The sequence below is a fragment of the Carassius carassius genome, chromosome 27, assembly GCF_963082965.1.
Source record: "Carassius carassius chromosome 27, fCarCar2.1, whole genome shotgun sequence".
Taxonomy (NCBI): Eukaryota; Metazoa; Chordata; class Actinopteri; order Cypriniformes; family Cyprinidae; genus Carassius; species Carassius carassius.
Genome location: NC_081781.1, coordinates 20,202,037 through 20,220,761, shown reverse-complemented (window position 1 = coordinate 20,220,761; position 18,725 = coordinate 20,202,037).

Below are 18,725 nucleotides of genomic sequence, written 5' to 3'. Positions count from 1 at the left end.
TCATTTTCCACTTGACAATACCCAATAGTTTCTCTATGGGATTCAGGTCTGGTGAGTTTTCTGACCAGTCAAGCACATCAACACCATGGTTATTTAACCAACTTTTGGTCCTTTTGGCAGTGTGGGCAGGTGCCAAATCCTGCTGAAAATTTATCTTAAATTTATTTATAAAAATTTAATTTAAATTTATTTATAAATCAGCATCTTCAAAAAGCTGGTCAGCAGAAGGAAGCATGAAGTGCACCAGAATTTCGTGGTAAACGGGTGCAGTGACTTTGGCTTTCAAAAAAACACAATGGACCAACACCAGTAGATGACATTGCACCCCAAATCATCACAGACTGTGGAAACTTAACACTGGACTTCAAGCAACTTTGGCTAGGGCTATGAGCTTCTCCACTCTTCCTCCAGACTCTAGGAAGACAATCATAAATAAGTATGTCTGAGAAGAAGAAGCTGTCTGTTCACCGAGTGCTGTATCCAAGCATGTTAAACAGAAAGTTGAGTGGAAGGAAAAAGTGTGGATTATAAACCAAGGTTGGTCTTGATGCCTTGACCCCAGCCTCAGTCCATTCCTTGTGGAGTTCACTCAAATTCTTGAATCAATTTTGCTTGACAATCCTCATAAGGATGCGCTTCTCTTGGTTGGTTTTGCATCTTTTTCTTACACACTTTTTCCTTCCACTCAACTTTCTCTTAACATGCTTGGATACAGCTCTCTGTGAACAGCCAGTTTCTTTGGCAATGAATGTTTGTGGCTTAGCCTCCTTGTGAAGGATGTTGATGATTGTCTTCCGGACAACTGTCTGATCAGCAGTCTTCCCCATGATTGTGTAGTCTAGTGAACCAAACTGAGATCATTTTGAAGGCTCAGGAACCCTAAATGTGAGCTAAAATCATCACAATTAAAAGAAACAAAGACTTAACTACTTCAGTATGTGTGCATTTAATTTATTTACTACACAATTTTCACAATTTGAGTTGAATTACTGAAATAAATGAATTTTCCAAGACATTATAATTTATTGAGATGCACCTGTATGTTCAAACAACATTTAAAAGTGAATTTTGCATAATAGGTGCCCATTAAGCTTATTCACAGTTTGCACATTAAACTGGGATAAGAAAATTAGTGCAAAATTCCATGCATCATCTTTTAGTTAACAGTGAAGTTATCAGTGTTATGGTTCCAAAGAAGTAGGTTAATATTTCTCATATTATAATCGATTGATCTAACTCACCATGCGAAAATTGCATTTTTAAAATACGGCGAAACACACACTCATTCGCAAACCCACTCCACTTAGCTGCTTCACAGCTCTCAGACAGGAAAAGGAAATCGATGCGGGGAGAGCGAATCACTCAGCCCTCTCTGTGTCTCTCTCCCCCCAAACGAACAGCAGGACATAATAGCAAGTGACAGAAGTTAAACGTCTCCAAAATCCAACACATATATCCTGACAAGAAGTACTAGCTCAAATAGTTCTGAGCAGTTCTGAAGCATATGTCTGTCTTCGGGCCAGATCATGAGGATGAAAAGAGAGACAGACTGTATCCGAGAACGGGAGCACGAGGGAGAGTCCAGCCAGCGGATTGCTTTTGGCGTGTTGTTCTGTGCGCACATTTCCCTCGAGCCTTCTGTATCCTCTTCTCAACTTGTCACCAGCCAGGAGAAAAGGAAAAATTAAAAAAAAGTGAGAATAGGAAAGAGAGAGCGATACAGAGATTGACATCAAGAAACAGCCTCCACAGCCAAAGTGGCACTAAACCAGAGCATTACAAAGAATCTTAACAAAGACCAAGTGACTGTGAGGAAAATATGTTTCTGAAGTTGTCAACAGGAGGAATGGATAAGAGACCATGTTTTAACTGTTTCTGGGTGTTTTTCTCTCTCTTTCTGTCTGTTAAACGAAACTGAGTGATTTTTAGAGTACTGCTGTGCTGTTTTTGGTAGTCTCTGAGAGTCTCTGTTTTGGCAACTTATGCTGTGTGAACGGATCTCTGTCAGTGTGTCAGTGACCTGTCTCAGCTGTCTGAAGATCTCACAAATCAGTCAAACATGCCTCAAACTTACAAACATTTTGCAGAGGGATATGCAACATAAATTACCGTTCAGAAGTCTGGGGGTTGGTAAGATTTTAAAAATGCTTTTATGATAATTCTTGGTTACACTTTATGTTTGGTTACACTTTACACTTTATTTTTTCAGCTTGCTTTGTTTTTACTGTGTAAAACGTACCCAAAAAGTACTGTAGGTATCATTTATAGTGATATTTATCCCTGAATTTTTAGAAATCTTTCAGAAATCATTAATATGCTGTTTAGATTTTATTTATTTATTTGTGAAAGGCATAATGCATTTTTTTCAGGATTCTTTGCTGAATAGAAGAATAGAAAGTGCAAAAGATACCAAATAAATAAATACATTTGTAACAATGTTAATATCTTTACTGTCACTTCTTTGCAAAATACAAGTATAATCTTTAAATTAAAATGGATTTAAATCAATTCTATTACTTCACTCACCCTTATATCATTCCAAACTTGTATTACTTTTGTTGATGATTTAGTAATTTGCTTTGGAGCAGTTCTGGGGTTAACAGCTCACCGGAGGGTAAGGTTATTAATGAATATGTCTTTCAGTCACATGAGTTCAGAAAACTAAAACAGAAAACTATATAATTATAGAGCAGCACAAGTCATATGAACTAGTTTAATGGTTCTTTTCATTATAAAGACCTAGGGTGGGCTATATACCAGACATGATTAACAAGTAGAAATTTGTCAACCGGTAGAGATTTTGGACTGTCATCTCTATCATTTTTATATGCTCATGTGACATTGCTGTGCTACTTGGTAACAAATAATTGTTGTTTGCACATTTTCAAGCATTGGCATTTAAAAAAATAAGTGATTTTAAGCTATTGAAATGCAATCAGCATCAGCAGCAAAAGAGAACTAATTTCGCTATATGCATGTGCCGTCGAAGAGTGCGCATATGAGTTATTTTTGCTGCTTTATAGGCCTTGAACTATTTAATACACACACTTTTATGTGTCAAATGCTCGTCTTTGCAAGTATCCTCATGAACACATTGAGTCTTAGAGGTGCACTAAGCAATATTTGAAAAACACTTTTGACCACAGTGTTGGACAGAGTCCAAAAACACACTTGTAGCCAATCAGCAGTTAGGGGGTGTGTCTTGTATTTATAAAGAGAAAAGATAGCACTCAGTTTTAGTGCACAAGAAGGATATTAGCAGTTCAACTATAGAAAGCGAGAGATGGCAGAGTTGGATACCATAGTTCTGTTGTTGTCAATGCATGGCTTTGTTTTTTTAAGCATCCCCATGAGCCTGACATTGCCAGTGACATGAATTTGGGGTCGGGACCAATAGCCAATGGAAGAGGTATTTAAGAAACCTGTGAAAACAGGATTTTAGGCTACACAATTTAGCATCAGCTTTTAAGATAATGTGACATTTACAACTTATTTAACTAATTTCCCATAATGTGATACGTGTCTAAATGAATCATAATGTTTGGTGGAGAATGAAGAACAGGACTTCATTTTAGACATCAGGATTTGACTGGATGGATAAAAGTAGGCTTTATTTGATGGCATTATGTCGATGGATGTGTTTTACGAAAGTAAATGGGATCAATTTTAATATACAAAACTGTGAACATAAATATTTTGTAAACAGTTCCTCAAATTCTGACTTTGGATTACTTCCAAGATTGCAGAAACTTGGTGAGTGCTTCTCTTCAAAGCTGCCAGCTTGCTTCTTCATATGGAACTAGTCTTATGAATATCATTTATATAAGAAGACACTCATGAAAGTTTTATTCTCTGATGTTCTCTTGGGCAATTACTGCTGTAAGCAGCACTATAAGCGTCATATTTTTTCCATTTTGTGAAGTTGAAAAGTACGCTTTGTTCCCTCCCAGAACAAGGAAAGTGTTTTCACGCAGTATGCGCACATGCATAATTTTACGCATCAAAACCAACTGACGCGAACACGTCTCGGCATTTACCAGCATGCGTGACAGCCAGTGCATCTACATTTGTCTCTGTCCTGAAAGTGCCAGGCTCACTAATAGCCATCATGGGTGCTTAGTACACTTAAACAGGACTAAAAAATATAGATTTTTATGTTCCAAATTGGACATTGGCATGGAAACACACAGTTAGATAGATGATGGATGCTCTGTCTAGACAGAATTTGTCTCATTTTTTTTGATGTAGGGAAACTGCATACACACTGTTTATTTGATCAAATTTCTTTCCACATATGCAAACTCACTTACCATGCACAGATGAATTATGGGAAAAACTCTCGTTCTTCAGCCTCTCCTCCCTTGATAAGTCCATTACCTTGGCACTTGGCTGTGGCAAATTCACTAACGTGGGCCCGACTTCAAACCATTAATCAGGACTTCAACGCTTAGCACACCATAAAAAGGTTATTTGTGTAATAGATAAAAGGGTGAAATGAATTAGCAAGCTGGAATGCAAAGTTCTCCATTTCCCCATGGCTTTCTCCCTCCCAGGCGGCAGCTTGAAAGGCTGACCCTGTGTCCACCCCCATATAGCATTTTACTTTCTTGGATGCCTGGTTGTATCTCGCAGGAGCGCTAATGACAGTCTCAGACTTAACCTTTGTGTACTCCTCTGAATTCAACTCACTATCACTTAGAAACAAAGCTCTCGGTTTCCAAGTCTTCTGTGCACTTCTTTTTCATGTTCAGCGATGAGATTTGTTCTGATCTGAACAGGAAGAAGCCAAAGAATGAATAGTTTGATTATCTCCTGCCAGAGCATATGGGTGCTGGCATGTGATTAATCAAGGCTCTTTTGAATATAAAATCAGATCAGCTGTGGTTTTGTGATTGGCAATGGCACCACATTGACTTCATGTTTGTCACCCATGTGCAGTATGTGCAATGGGTCATGTCACACTGTTTATTACCAAACAGGATTAATTTACAATCGGCATTCTCTAAATTTGTATTCATGTTTGTGTTGTTTCTCATGTCACAAGACAACAGGAAACTACTATAGATATAAATCTATCAATACTGTGTTCTTATATATTTGCAGAAAGATTGAATAAGAAATGGATTGTTGCCAACATCTAATACTCACTTAAAGAGAATCTTTAAAAATGTAATTTAATAACTTTGTTAAATGTAATCTATAATGTATAATGTATAATATATTTTCTCATCACACAGTAGGCAGTGAGAAATCCCAGAGTGGAGCTGGAGTGATTGTGGATTCGGATTGACTGTCGATTGGTCTGAGTGGGCAGGGAGAATTGCAATGCTCTGACACTAAGACGTTTCCATAAGAACTGATTCATCTGGGCTCTGTACTGTATGTGTAGAAAATGCCAAGGTTGAATGTGACTGAACATAATGAACCAATTGTCCAATCCAACTGTCAATAATATGGGTGGCTATAAACAATGTGCAGCAGAGCAACATACTCTTCCTAATTATAAAAGTCTTGTTTCATAAACATCAAAGAGACCTTGATTATATTGATGTAATTGCAGCTCAAGGAGCGTCAACAGATAATATCTTGATCAGAATAGGTGTTACATGTAAAACAGTCTGTTAGGAGAAAGACAAGAAACATGGAAGAGAAATACAAAGCAGTCATTATATAGATTTAGTTTGAACCAGCATAAATGTTTAGTCAATGTTTTGAAAAAAGTGATTTTAATAGAACAGTGAGAGAAACATTAAAAAACATCAAGAAACTCATAGAGGCTTGTCTGAAAACACTTTTGTCCCCTATCTCCATCCCTCTTTCTCCCTCTCTTCCATCATATCTTTGGTCTAATCCCTCATTTCTGTGTCTCTTTAGCTTCTTGCAACTTTTTGGCAGCATGTCATCCACCCAAACTCTGTTGAGCTGTTCATCAAAACACACCTACACACAATTCTACACATACATCTACCTGTCCACATTTCAAAGTCAGTGACAGGCGGCTAAATGACACTTTCAACCAGCAGTTGCCCTGATTGACAGGTTTTCCTCCCATAGCGACATGGTATGTACACTTCCCAGGTAGCCATGACAATAATAGAAATGCACAGACCTTTTGAGACTTTCTCCCCAGCCGCTTCTGTTTCAGACTTCATAAAACATACAAGCGCTGTAATACTTTTTCAAGAGTGAGTTTGTCTGGAGTACCTTTTGGTGTCGGTGGACTGTGCTGCTTCAAAGGCAATGGACTGGCTTGATCATGTGGATTTAATCAGCGTTTAATCACGTATAGCATTTAAGAGGGGCCAGACTAGTTACAAGTCTGAAGATGAGACATTGTTTGCTTGGTGGTAGTTTCTAAACACTTGACAAGAGTTCACATCAAATGGAAATTTCACTGTTAGCTGTGTAACTTGCCTTCTATGATGCAAAGTTGTAAGGCACAGTTTAACATTTTAAAGAGATAAAGTTCACACAAAAAACATGTGACAATGAATCTGTTGGCATTTACTCACACTAATGCTTTACCAAACTAATATGCAATTATCATATGCTCATCAAGGCTTCATTTATTTGATCAAAAATACAGTAAAAACAGAGTTTTTTTTCTGAAATATTATTACAATTTAATTGTTTAATTGTTTTCCATTTTAATATATTATTATATTATATATTAATATATTATTTAATTATATTATATACACATTATATCCCACGTGCGAGCAGAGAGATTGAAGCTCGCGCATTATATTAATATACTTTCGCGCTACAATTATGCTCTCTCGACATCTGACAGGGAAATAACGCCATAAAGTGTGAAAATGTTACCTGCAGATGTGGGCTGAGAGTAGACCTTCACACACACCTCCCTCTCTTCTTTTTACCACTGCTTCTCTGCTGAGAGTGTGTGCTACTTCAAACCCCAGCTCCGCAACCCTTTGACGAACAAGAAACCAGCTATTGCTACACCCCCAACCCCCCTTTCTTTCCATCTATTTGGCAAGAAAATCCTCTCCTGGTGGAAGAACAGTGACAGATAGTCAGAGATGACAAATGGAGGTAAAAAGCTAGTGGAGAGTGAGAGAGGGTAGACTGGAGACATTATAAAGTGCTTTAGTGTCACACAGACCTGTTGATTTTTGCCTGTTTGCATTGAGTGCGGTTGTCATGACAGTGGCCGCCATTATACCTGTTTATCATGCCGACAGCTGATGTGATTTTACCGAAAACATGTTCCTTGATCAACAGTCTCATTGGTTCTTGAAGAACATTCATAGTTGCCAATCAGATTTTATTTTGGGGACTTTAACGACATTCTTATTTATCTATCATTTCACTCTGTTTACCTTTAAGGTTTTGCTTATGCTTAGGCCTGTTTTTCTAATCTTTATGGATGCACTGATTATAGACCAAAGGTTGAAGATTGAGGTTTGGAATATGAATTTAAAGGGATACTAATATATATTGTCATTTACTTATTTAGATGTTCTTCTAAATGCAAAACTGCAGTAGACAATTTGATTGATTGATTGATTGATTGATTGATTGATCGATTTAAAATATCCTGTTTTGTAATCACTCTGTTTTGGACAGTGTAAATATTAGAATTTTTTTTTTGAGAATGCCTTTAAGGTTATATATATATATATATATATATATATATATATATATATATATATATATATATATATATATATTATATACACACACACACACACACACACACGCACACACACATAAAAAAATATATATATAAAAAAAAAACATTATGAAAAAAAACAGATCTTCAAAATTGTTTAGAGAAGTAGGCCTCTGAATATAAATTTTTATTATTTTATTACTTTAAGGACAAGTGCAGGCTTCTGTGCTTTTTACCTAGTGTTAATATAAAATTGTAAACATAATTTAAATATATATATTTTTGTAGTAGAAAACATAAATATTACAAAAAGCCCCAAAATAACATGTTTACTACTAGCTAGCAGTAGCACACGTTAAATGTAAAAGTTTTTGTATGTAGTGCAATGATATTTTTAAAGTGAATGTAAACTGAACAACCCACTATGTATTAGGGTAAAGAAAGTTTGTTTTAAAGGGATGTTATTTTGTGATTTTTAAGTGTTAAAAAAAGCATGTTGATCCAACAGCACGTTCTACTAGGCGAGTTGTGTCACCACTACAGAACATTTTTGAGGGCAAGGTCTAATAAGCAAGGTATTTTTCCCATAGGCCAGCTGACCTAACAACTCATGGTGGTTTAGGAAAAAAAAAAGTTTTATTGTAAATGCATTCCAGCATGTTTTGCCCTCAGCTCCTGCCTCGGGTGATATCTCTTTCACTGCATCATTATGAAGCCACAGCCACCGTACTCTCTAGATCAGACCTGTGTGTATAACCTCTCTCAAGCTCTCAGTACAAAAAGGTCAGATCCCGTCACAGAGCATCAGATGTGTTTAATTTAGCCCTCGTCCCTGAGGCAGGGCTGTCTGGTCCAGGCTGCCTCTGAGTCCTGGTGTCCCATCAGCTACATTCAGCCGTCTTCAGTTCCACAGAGTGTCTCCCTTGAATTTGCTCTGGCTCAGATCAGCAGTCTCCTGTCTACCGGCCCTGTAACGCACCTGCAGTGCTCTCAGGCCTTCTGAAGAATCTCTTCAGGGAGGCGAGAGAGAGACAGGAGGAAATGAAGAAAGAGGGGACATTATTGTGATGTTGATTAATTTTTGCAGTATGAATATCATGATTTTGAGTATAATGCTGTTGTATTACAACAATTATTTAAATAAAAGAAATTCATATAGAGCAGCTTACATTTCAGACAAAATGTTGCTGTTTTTTTTTAAATTTTCTATTTTGCCTGAGAAATTAGAAGCTAAAGCATCAATCTTTGCTCCTCAAAAAGCAACATAAAAGCATAAAATACTAACAACTTCTAATGTCATCTGTCAGGGCGGACAGATCTTCAAGAATGCTAACAATCAGCAGTAATGATGTAGGAGGAGTGTAGAAGGGAGGCTGCAAATCGATAAATAGCACCAGATTAATTCATCTGATTCATCAACACTGAGAGAAGACCTGTCATGGCAAAAAGCTTGGTCATTAAAAGTTTAGCTAATTCTAATCCTTACCTCACTCTCTTTCAGTTAGAAAACTGACAGCTTACTCTGGAATCAGTGCTCAGCTTTTGTGTACACTAAACCATGCATACTTTGATTTGATTGGCCATCTCAGTCATTTTGATATTGATGAGTTGTGTAAGACTGCTGAGACAGACTGTTAAATGCAAGTGTTTCCTGTCATAACTATGCAAAGATTTGATTTCAAAACCAGTATCATAGCTATCTTGTAATCGGTCACAATACTTTTATAAAGTAATTGAAATAGTTACTTTACTGATTACATTCATGTAATCTGTAACCTATTACATTTTCAAAGTAACCTTCCAACACTGAACGCTGTGTAATAGAGTACAGTAGAGCAGTGCAGGAATTTAAAATAATGGGTGGGACATTTTAGCCATTTCTATTAATTTTGGGTGGTGACAGCCCTGCTTTATAGTACCATGCTTGATAAAGATTTGCCTTGTGGATCTTTTTTACAATGGCTCTGCTTTGAGTAAATGTTGTGATCCATCAAGCCTCATACACCAAGGATTATTAAATTCCAAAACTTGTTCTTTGAGATCCCACATTGACGTGACAATATCCTCTACGCAGAACACCGGGCCTTTAATTCCAGTGCTGTATCTCATTTTTACATTTCTCTCTGATCAGCTGAGATAGTGTCTTCAGAGAACCTCCTGCTCGCTAGACAGCCTGCACCTTGAATTTGATCAAGTGCGGATATGCCTCGCAGATGCTGAGCTCCATATTACATGCTGCCAACTCTGTATTTAAGTCAAATTACCCATGTCCGCTGTAGATCATACACTTCTCTTAACTGCCACTGCGTTTTGATGTGTGAAAAGAAATACTGACATTCTATTTAGTATAAAGGGAAAGATGGGAAAAAAGTGAAATATTCACGTCTTTACATTTCAATGAGAGAATATAGGATTCTGTCATTTGTCAAGCTCATTAGGTGGAATTGTTGAAATTTCTGAAGAATTTTATAGAAATTTGCAGAGCTTTTGTTTGGTAGCTATTTATTGTAAAGACATTTTCCCCCCAATTTCTGTCATTTTATGCAATGATGACACAATTGTTTATTTGTTTGTTTTTAAGCAGTTTAACATTGTGAATAGTTAGAAACTTTATTTTTATAGCAGCTTTTATACAAGAAATGCATCTCAAAGTGCTTTACAATAAAAACACATTACAATAAACAATTAATATTTAAAAAAAATATAAATCATTCAATGAATTAATCAATTAAATAAAAAAATGTAAATACCGTTATAGATATTAGATAATAATAATGATAAAAGTTACTTTATAATAATAATAATACAAATTATTTACATAAGATGCAACTTAGTAAAACTGACCCAAGTTTGTATTTATTTATTTATTTGCATACTGAGATTTGCATTTATGCACCATACTTTCTTGATAACGACTTGAATATAAGTAGCATCTGGTCAAAGAAAAGCAGTGTTGGGGAGTAACTAGTTACATGTAACGGCGTTACGTAATTTAATTACAAAATTATTGTAACTGTAATTAGTTACAGTTAGTAAGAAAAAATGAGTAATTAAATTACAGTTACTTATGAAATTTTTAACGATTACAAAGTGGATTACATTTGAATATTTACACACATCCACATACAGATTTAACTGATTTCTTTCCATTTTTGCACTGACTATTCTGAGACATACCGCCCTAATAATTTCCGGGATGCGGAAACACAAGTCTAGTTTGTAGAATCCAGTCATAAAAACGGAATGCCTAACGCGGACGGAATATGGCACATTTTGGATGACTAAATCAAAAGTAGGTCAGTACACTTGAATCAAAACATGACTTGGACTAGTGTCTGTGAATATTAAGCCCAAAAAATGCAATATATAAGTCCTGCACGTTCTGCGTGTCTGTGGAAATCAGGCGCGGACTGGACACCGGGAGAACCGGGACAATTCACCTGTGGCCTGGCAGCCGATTTTGCCCGATATTTTAATATCATTATTTTATAATAGCCTGCCGAATGTACTAAAGCGATCATTTGCGAATCCGCCATTTGATAATTAAATCTCTAATAAATCATGAAGTGTTAGTCATGACTCGCGCGCTCTCCGCGCCTCCACCAAACGGTTTGGATCAGACTCCGAGTAATCAATGCGAGAGAGAGAGAGAGAGAGACAGAGAGAGAGAGAGAGAGCGAGAGAGAGAGAGAGAGAGAGAGAGAGAGAGAGAATAGAGAGAGAGAGCGAGAGAGAGAGTGGACTGTGGAAGCGCACAGCTGGAGCAGAGAAGCAGAACTACTGTTCAGGGTTTAAGGTCAGTTTCATCTGTAAAGATGCTTTTTTGTCTTTGTTTTTTTATTTATTTAATCAAGCAGCAGCACGTTGCTCATCAGTCATCACTCAAAATAGGCTACTATATAAAGGACATCATTATTATCTGTTGTAATGTTACAGTAGTAATTTAGCTGAAAAACAATCAGATTTTTTTTATAGGTTTTGGGGGGAGCTACGGACAGACAACAACACAACCCTTACGAAAATTAACTTTTTAATATATTACTATAAATCCAGAGAAAATAGTTACTATTGTTTAACTGTGGTAACCAAAGATTTAAAATGATTTTACAAATTGAGTTATTTAAAAATAAATACAAATCCATTTGCAAAAAACAAAACAAAACAAGGTTATTGTATAGGCTAAAAAAAGCATGGTCAATTTTTGTAAGGGAAAAACATGACTCGTGTACAGTATTAGGATTTTTCTATAAAGATATTGTAGTATTGTACAGTATTGTATTGTAAAGTATAGTTTTGTTCAATCTTGAGTATTAAAGTCATGAGAGAGATGGATAACAGGGCAAAATAAAGAGACTGAAGAAAAAAATGGAAGTGAAGGTGCAGTTCAGGAGAGAACTTTTAATTATTTTGCATGTCCCCAAATTAAAGATTTAAACCTTTTTTTTATCTCAGGTCCATACCAAAAATAGTTTTGTCCATGAATTTGTTTGTATGAGTTTGAATTTTCCAGTCTGATTTTTTTTCCCAGTCCGCCCCTCCTGTAAATTAATGGCAAAGACATGGTTTCATTTACTACACATATATAGGCCTACTGAAGCTCGCAGTGTTTTCAACCTCTGCCGCCTCAATATAGGAGTACACGAGCACATAAACATAATTTCTAGAAGTGCTCTGTGTCACTTCATGCATTTTACTTATTTTGAGAAAACTATCATCATATCATATACAAAGAGACAGCAGTTTAAAAAACAGCAATGTTTCAGGAGTTTATTACACAGAATACGACACATGCTTATTAGATTACTGTATTTAAGTTGATGTATATGCTTTTATTTATTATTCTTTAATTTTCACAAATTTAGAAAAGTAATCAAAAAGTACTCAAAAGTAATTAGTTACATTACTTTAATAAAGTAATTGAAAAAGTTACACTACTATTACATTTTAAACAGGTTAACTTGTAATCTGTAACCTATTACATTTCCAAAGTAACCTTCCCAACACTGAAGAAAAGGCATCTGTTTCTGATTTTGTTTTACTACATTTCAGTTGAGTATGATGATACTATGGCATATATTGGCCTATGCACAAAATGTATTTAACTTTAATCATTGACAGATTTACAAAACGAGAGAAAAATATTTGCTGATTATCCGTTTATTGAGATGTGATCCAAAGTTCACGGAAAGGAAAACGAGACAGCAGAAAATAGTTTTCTTTATTTTGCCAAAGCTTTACAGCTTTATTAATTTTTTTATGATGTTTTGCTTCTGTCTGTATAACCAAACAGCGTTGGTATGACCATATCTTGCCGGCGCCTCACGCGCACACAAACACAACATATTTTGTGACCGTGCAGCCTGTTCATTATCAAAATAAAGTATAGTTAGAGAAACATAAAAAGTTACACTGTTACACTGCTTCAAGCTGATGCATTAGTGTAATGGCTTGCCCTGTCAGGCGCTTTTACAGATACGTGTGTGCGTCCTCGGTGGAAAAAACTTTTAGTTAACGGTCATATCCTTATCTGTACATGTCACAAATTCATGCAAGCATTTCCATTTTTGCATAAAAGCCCACCGTGAAGTTAAGTAGAGTTAAGTTGAAATCTTTACTGAAGAGCGCTAGCACAGCAGGTGCGCGTGTTAGACAGAACACAGAGAGGCGAGGGAGACACTATTCAGCGCAAAAACATTCATTGTGCTGAAATATCTGTTGTTTAACATTTATATTTAGGTTTAAAAGTCAACATGCAGTGCGAGTACTTTATGAGAGTAGGAACTGTGAAGGGACAGCAGTGAGTAATTTTTCTGAATATAAATATTTTACAGGATTAAACAATTACAGCAAGATTAAGCAATTACAGGATAAAGCAATTACAGTAAGAGGAGACTGACTGTGATCAAAGTGGACGTGACACGTGTTCCTGCAGAGCATTACTGTGAATTTATTTGTCTTTATTATCTTTATTGTTTTAATTTTTGATCTAGAGATTTCAACTATATTCATTATATAGCCTACAGTTATTAACACATTTCTTAAAAACAAATTTATGTAAGGTTTTAAACCAATTCTGTAAGGTTTGTGCCACTGCTGCTCTTAACTAACAGTATTGATATTTACCAAAATAATTTTTTAGCTTTCTGTATTGGTTTTTAGTAACATTAGTTAGCTATTTTTAATGCTATATTATAATTATTGCTGTTATATGTGAAAGAAAGGCAGAACAAAAATTGTCAAGTGCTTTTTAGTGTTTTTTTTTTTTTCTATTCAGATACCCAATTAGTCAAAAAGTACAGTACATAAACAATGCCAGCAAGCCATGTGAGCTATTATCAAAGGCAAAGGAGGTAATTTTAGTTATTATATATTAAAAAAAAAATAATAATCGTCCAATTAATCGATGATCAAAATAATCGTTAGTTGCAGCCCTACATTCAGATTTTTAAATGGTTTATTAAAAAAGAATGCTTGTATTCTTTCTAGGAAAACCAGTATCGGAATTATGGTAATACAGAGGACTGCAAGAACAAGAAATCTTAAAATAACTTTGCCTACAATATCAATATTATCTAGGTAGATTTAGAGTTGATTTAATTTACTGTATTAATTTTTAAGGAACCAAAATCTGCAGCATAAGCTTACCTAAAACTTATTTTAGGTAACATTATTCTTTTGCTGGCTTGAAAACATTGGTATTCAATTTATCACCCTGTTAAAGGCACAATTAAATCAACATCTGTATCATTTTTACCATGGTTGATACAAGCAACAGTCTGAGACACCGTGCTTTCAGTATTTTACTGCATAAACTGAGTTGGTGGAATAAGTTATTAAGATGTTGTTTTAGGGCAGTGAAATACAATCGTAATTGACATGGAGATAAAAAGAGGATTCAAATTAGACATATTTGATTTCGGGTTCAGCGCATTCATATACATTGTTAATCTTAGACAGCTACACTGTTTAAGGTCCACTGAGAACCCACTGACCCTTCATGCTTAAGATTTTTTCCTCTCAGACAGAGAGAAAAAGAGTAAGGCAGACACACTATAGTTTTGCCATAGCTGGCCAGTGTCAGCCACAAGTCAGTAGCTGCTAATACTGGAGGGTTAGCCACAAATCCATCAGCAGTGTATGAGAGAAAAGAGAAGGACAGAGTTAGAGAAACAGAGAGAGAAAGAAAGAACTGCTGGTGAGAGATGCCTCTGGAGGATTTAAAAGAGCTTCACTGAAAGGTAGAAAACAGTATGGTATGCACTGAAAATGTTTTTGGAGAACACTACGTTCAGTGCTGTGAGACCCAAATGATCAATCAGTGGCAGAGGAAGTTAACCCAGGGGAGAGAACAAAGATATGTGGTATTCTCCATTTTTTGGACTATGGGTGAACAATTGGGGTATCTTAAAGGGTTAGTTCACTCCAAAATAAAAATTCTGTCATTAATTACTCACCTTCATGTCGTTCCATCTTCGGAACACAATTTAAGATATTTTATTAAATCTGAGAGCTTTCTGACCCTCCATGACACTTTCAAGGCCCAATAAGATAGTGAAGATATTGTTAAAATCACCCATGTGACATCAGTGGTTCAACCTTAATTTTATGAAGCTATGAGAATACATTTTTTGCACAAAGAAAACAAAAATTTCAACTTTATTCAACAATTTCTTCTCTGCAACGTGTTCAAGAGAGATCTATGCGTGTCGAAGACTGAGACATTTTTTTTTTACATTTACATACTGTATGCATGTTGTACCGCATGATATGCAGAAATACATTTTTGTTTTAGTTACAGTAAATCCTTGCTACAAATTAAGAATGAATTGCAACAACTTATTTTGTTTCCTCAATTTAGTAAAACATGGCCATGCTGTATTTTTTCCGCCATTTGGATTTAATTAAACTAAAGGAAACTTCTTCATTTGTGGTTGCAATTTAACAAGTTAACACGTTGTTCTTAAAGCTTGTTCAACAGAATACTTTGTTACATTTAAATACACAGATTTTTAATTGTTTAATAACCTTGACCGTCGATATCATTGTGCCATCTCTATCCACTGAACGATGTGTTCTTTTTTATTCCATTATGCTGTTTTCACATTTTTAAACACAAGAAAAGATTGTGTGTGAATGGCCCCTCAGTGTTGCAGACTTCATCTCTTGAGCCGAAAACAAAGAAAGCACTAGTTTATCAATAAATTATATATATATTTTTTTAATGCAGCCTCCTTACTGTTTTTCCCTGCCACATTCATAATCATCACTTCCTCCGGTGTGCTGTGGCACGCTTTGTGTGCGCTTCAGCACTGATAGGCTTTGTAGGCAATTAAAGGCTCATTTTTATGATTCAAATGGTTTATTAATTGATGTGTGATTAGTCGATTAATGCTTAAAATGAATGATTACTGGTCAACCAGAAAAATCTTTAGTCAAGGGCAGCCCTACTATCCATTGACTATCCATGTGCTGTTTTTTATTCCATCATGCTATGTTTTCACATTTTTAAACACAAGTACACATTGTGTGTGAACAGCCCTTCAGGCATTAGCTCAGATTGCTTGGAAAAGTTGTTATACCTCAAACAGGCTGTCAGATCTACAGGTTAGTATATGCTGACTACTGAATTCATTGCACACAGTTTGACTGATTGTGTCAAAAGAACGGATGGTAAGCTGCCAAGCAGGACGTGTTCCCAGATCACAACAATCTTGTCCAGCAAACACAGTTCCAACCCCAACCCTGAACATCAATTACTCCTAAATTCAGAGGGACATGATGGGTTTGATAAGACAGCTGTTAAAGCACCAGCCCAAGGCTAACCCTCAAATCTAATAGGCTGATAAGAATGAAAAGATGTGCATCCAGGAATACATCCTACTTGGAACAGTCAGTGAGTAGGTATACAGGCCTTGCTCTAGCTGTGCATCCATCATTAGGACTGGAGCCAATTCTGATGCCCTACATGGCTTTGCTCTGGAAGATCTGACATGACTCCCTTTGTACGGTTCTGGTTCATTTGTCCTCTCTGTGCTGCGTTCGACCCGTAGGGTTTTCAATCATGCTTTTAGCATGAAGCTTTTCAGTAATGGGCTGTGTAAGAGCGCTGACAGTCTGACGGACGCAATTAAAGCTCTCTCTCTCTTTCTCCTACGCTAGCAGAGCTTATCGGTGCAGAAGAAGGCCTTCACACAAACGTCGATATAAAACAGCTTGGTCCTTGAGTTGACGCTTGGTCCTATTTAGCTCAGTGGTTTCGCCGCAATGCTGCCAACAGCCACATGTCTCCAACACCTCCATGAAGCCCCGGTCCCCGAAGAGCTAATCAAGACCAACATGTCAGAGACTATGTGCATGTGTGTCAGAACCAACCAGAGAGGATATTCTCCTACAAAATACAACATAAGCATGCAGTCGCTCGTCTTTGGCTCCCTATGTGCTGGTGAGATTGTTAGTTTGGCAGCAATCTGTGTGCAGTATGGTGGATTGCAGTCGGAGGTGATGCATTATGTGATGCATACTGTGAATTCTACCAGTGGGCAATAGTTCAAAGGTCCTACAGTCAAACCTACAAGGTCAGCATACACACTGTTTGATGTATTAGATCAGTATTCCAAAGAATGGGTAACACACACACTCATGTTCAACATGGATTCCATAATTTTCTGCCTTGTGCTCCCCTTGTGAAAGAGAGAACTATGAATACCTGAAGGTAAAGTAAAAAGATACAAAGATACAAAGTCATTATACAACAGTATGACAGATATGGGGCAAAAATTGTGACATATAAATCAGCAGTTTTGAGATACAGTGTAACAAGTTTAACATACCTGTATAGTCACTATTTTGAGAAGTGGCAATTTTTTTTAAATAGCGAGATGAAGTTGAATTTTGAGATGTAGTTACATTGTAAAATATACAGTAAAGCTGCAGTTGTGAAATAAAAAAATCATATTTTAAGATGTAGAGCTGCAAATACAAGATGAACCCCTGATTTCACAGACTTAAAGGAAATGAAATTTCCGTCATCATTTACTCATCCTCAAGTTGTTCCAAATCTGTCTGAGTTTCTTTCTTCTGTTGAACAAACACACACACACACACATATATTTTGAAAATGTTGGGATCTGAGCAGTTGATGAGCACCATAGTATTTTTTTTTTCCTACTATGAAAATCAATCGTGCTCAACTACTGTTTGGATCCAAACATTTTTCATACAGGTTTGGAACAGGAGTGGGGTGAGTAACTACACATTTAAGGCTAGTCCCAGACTCAAATGCATGTTTGAGCTGTCTCAACTGAAATATCTTGGTCTGACATATCTTAAAATATGTCTGCGCCATTGTTCTGTCTCGAGATTTACACCTATAAGGTTTATTCTAAGGCATTTAATAAAAGATGCTTAAATATCTTCATTTAACTAAGGCCTAGTCCTGGTTTCAGCAAGGCCCTGTCTGTGAAACCAGGCCATAAAGTTTTAACTGTGAAAGTATAAAGTCACAGTTTTGATTAGAACAATGAGATATAGTCCAAATGTTAAGCTTGTGAGAATTGTGAGTGTTGGCTCTGAAAAAATATCTGAAGTCACAATTTTGAGATATAAAAATCATATTGAGATAGAAAGTCACATTGAGATATATAAATGTACAATTATGAGACAAATTAAGACTTTTGACAGTCAATCTTGAAGTCAAATTTGAAAGATATAGGGCCCTATCATACACCCGGCACAATGTGACACAAGGCTCAGCGCAAGTGTGTTTGCTAGTTTCAAATTGTGAGGCAGCCACATAAATATATATACATATATATATATATATATATATATACATATATATACATATAAATATATCTACATATAAATATATATATAAATATATATATAAATATATATATATATATATATATATATATATATATATATATATATATATATATATATACAGTGTTGGGAAGGTTACTTTGGAAATGTAATAGGTTACAGATTACAAGTTAACCTGTTTAAAATGTAATAGTAGTGTAACTTTTTCAATTACTTTATTAAAGTAATGTAACTAATTACTTTTGAGTACTTTTTGATTACTTTT